Source organism: Oreochromis niloticus, linkage group LG22 (genome assembly GCF_001858045.2).
Source record: "Oreochromis niloticus isolate F11D_XX linkage group LG22, O_niloticus_UMD_NMBU, whole genome shotgun sequence".
NCBI lineage: Eukaryota > Metazoa > Chordata > Actinopteri > Cichliformes > Cichlidae > Oreochromis > Oreochromis niloticus.
Window position 1 is genome coordinate 1,269,023 of NC_031985.2, and position 3,476 is coordinate 1,272,498.

Below are 3,476 nucleotides of genomic sequence, written 5' to 3' on the forward strand. Positions count from 1 at the left end.
GAATGTTGTTTGTGGCTTAAGGTGAAGTGATATCGTCCACGAGGGACACACCTGACATATATCTCACATATTAAAGGCCAACAAATTCTTTTAGCGGTTTAAATACGGACAGTCGCTCTTTGGCAGAACACCGGGTGTCCCGGGCCACGCAGTGAGCGATTGGAAACCTGACAGCATGTCCACAGGAAACAAATCTCCACGTCCTTCACTTACACGAGGGCTTCACTTTTCCCCACTGCTAAATGAAGTAATGCAGTCAGTCAGATGATGTGAGGAAGCTGTTTTCCCTGCAGACGTGCTGATGGTAAGAAACGAGCATGTGGCAGACTGTGAACTGTCTGGATGCGTTTGGGAGCGCATCATAAAAAAGCGCTGATCGCATCCGTTCGTGTCGGTCCGGTAACCACCTGCCGCCTGGCTCACTCTCCGTTACCGCTAACAGCTGGATTTTCCCGTATGAGTGCAGCTCGCTGAACCAGGTAATATTTCATCTCACGGAGGTGGATAGACTGATTCATATGGTCATAGTTAATGTTATATTAATATTATAATAATTATAATTCACTGATGGACTCTCATAAATCTAGCAGCTGAGACAGATGTTTAGGGTCTGCAGATGTTCCATTAGGTTCACTCGCAGACTTTGTTTTCTTGATTTAACCTTTGACCCACTTTCGGCTCCGTGCTGTTCCCCTGTCAGCCTGCTGGGGGCGCTCTGAGCGCGCACTCAGGGGGTGTGGTTACAGTCTGAATACCTGAGGCTTTTACTATGAAAGGGCTTTTGTGTGGGAGGACAGGAAGGAAATAGTTTTGGTCCAACCGGAAACAGAACCAAAACAGAGCACCTACTACAGAAATGACGCTTGTCTAACTTCAAAATAAAAGCTTCATGAGCTTGAACCCACCTAAGGGGCAGGAGCAGCTTATTGTCACATACAGCTGCTGTCTTTACAGCAGAGGTGGGACCAAGTCATTGTTTTGCAAGTCTCAAGTAAGTCTCAAGTCTTTATCGTTAAGTCACAAGTCAAGTCTCAAGTAATATCAGGCAAGTCAGAGTCGAGTCTCAAGTCACTGGTGTAAAAGTCCGAGTAAAGTCACAAGTCTGAAACTTTTGAATTTCAAGTCCTTTCGAGTCTTTAAAAAAAAAAGAAAAAAGAATGTTGCAGTTATATGCTAAATGTAAATATTAGACCATGTAATTTTTAAATCTGTTTTTCTCAACACATGATGAAATACTGAACTTAGAAAATATACACAAATTGTGAAATTGCACCTCTATAAAATGCAGCTCAATTAAACTTAGCTCCAAGAATAATTTTCACTGACAGTTCTGAGATAAGCTGCATGTTATTCTTGGATGCGCTTGTAGGACCGGCTTTAAAATCGCATGACAAAAATATCATACACATTAAAAAAAACAGTATCACCAACGTAGCCTGGACAACATTTGCTAGTTAGATGAAGTCAGCTGTCTCATCGTAGCAAAAGAGAAGCACCACCGTTCTTTATGCAACTTCAACTGTCGACAAAGTTGGAAATTGTTCCATCTCTGTCTGTGATTCTCTTCTTGCATGTTTTGCATATTGCATTTCAGTTTTTTGTTGACTACTTCATAGTTTATGTACCTGAAAAAAAATAACTACTCGCAGCATTTTTGAGCTTTTTTTTTTTTCTTTTTTGAAAAAATCTGGTTAATTTGATTGGCTGTGCTACAGCTCACGCACACATACGTACGGAGTGTGGTTTGAATAAATGAATGAATGAACTGAATTAATGGTGCACACTTTCTATATAATATGCGTGTTAAATTTTAGATTTGGGGTGAAATATCAAGTCTTTTCAAGTAAACCGGTTCAAGTCCAATTCAAGTCCCAGGTCATTGGTGTAAAAGTCCAAGTCAAGTCACAAGTCTTAGAACATTTTTTCAAGTCAAGTCTAAAGTCATAAAATTAATGACTCGAGTCCAAGTCATGTGACTCGAGTCCACACCTCTGCTTTACAGATCCTGATAAATATCACTGCTATGAAGGCTCAGAATAAACTCAGAGTCAAAAACATGTAATTTATTACTATTTATCACAGAGCATAAAAATGTGGTTAATAAACATGAGTAGAGAGGAAAGTGGTGACAGGACAATAGCTGAATTTCAGCTTTAACGAAACCAGAAGTGAAACATGTTTCAAAACTGTGTTTGACGTGAGAGAAAAATAAGCTCGAGGACAAACGAATGTTGCTCGCACATTTAATAACCCCTTTATAATAAGTTACATTTTATTTATATAGCACCTTTCTAGACAAAAGATCACAAAGTGCTTCACACAGAAAAAAACAGGTATAACACAAAAACAGACAAAAAGTTAACAAAATGCAAATTTCAAAAATAAAATGAATAATTCTGAAAGACAGATCAGTGACTGAAAATCAGGTCAGAATTCATCATATAAAAGTCATGTAAATAAAATGAATATTTTTATATGATGAATTCTGACTCGATTTTCAGTCACTGATCTGTCTTTCAGAATTATTCATTTTATTTTTGAAATTCTTTACTGCATAAATGATAAAAAATTAAATAAGACAATATATTACAAAGTTACAAAATATAAGAAGTAACTCTCATATATAGAAATAGCCCAACTATAAATGTCCAGAATATTACAGATAAATATATATGATTACTCTAATCTGTAAAACTTTGTTATTTTCTCTGTGAATGACAAACTACAGGCTGTAACTGCTGCCCTGTGTGCTGTGCATTAGACGGAGGAGTCCTACAGAAATATCCACAGGCAGGGATGATTTCCTGATTTAAAAAAAAGAAAAAAGAAAAAAAAGGGATGATTTCCTGTGTCGTTCAGTGGTGCACTATGGGTAATCTCATTGGCCAGGCCGTCATGGAGTGGGTGGGAGGTATTATCCAGCATTGTCCTCATCTTGGACAACATCCGCCTTTCCGTCACCACCCTAAGGGGGCCCAGCTCCTATCCCACAACATTACTGAATGTGTGGGGTAGGGGATGTGTGTGTGAATGGGTGGATGACTGAATGTAGTGTAAAGCGCTTTGGGGTCCTTGGGGACTAAGTAAAGCACTATACAAATACAGGCCGTTTTACTGAGCTTACAGATCAGTTTATTGAGTCTCACACCGTGAGGATTGGTTGGTGACGGCCCACAGCTCGAAGGTGTGACCCAACTGCACGTGCCCCGTTCGTACACAAAGACTACCACTTCATTCGAGTCGTCCCCTCAGAGATGCTTATGATAATGTGGTGCTTTGAGTTAAGGTTTCTGTGTTGCTAAATCCAGTGTTAAAATATAATTTAATTCATGTAATGTTGGCAAAGCTACGAGTTTCCTTCAAAAAAACAAAAAAACAAACAAAAAAACACCCATGCGCCCCGCCCCCCCGCCGTTCCACCCCCCCACCGTCCGTCATGTTTTCCTACTGTCAGTGGCCCGGATGTCTTCAGCTGG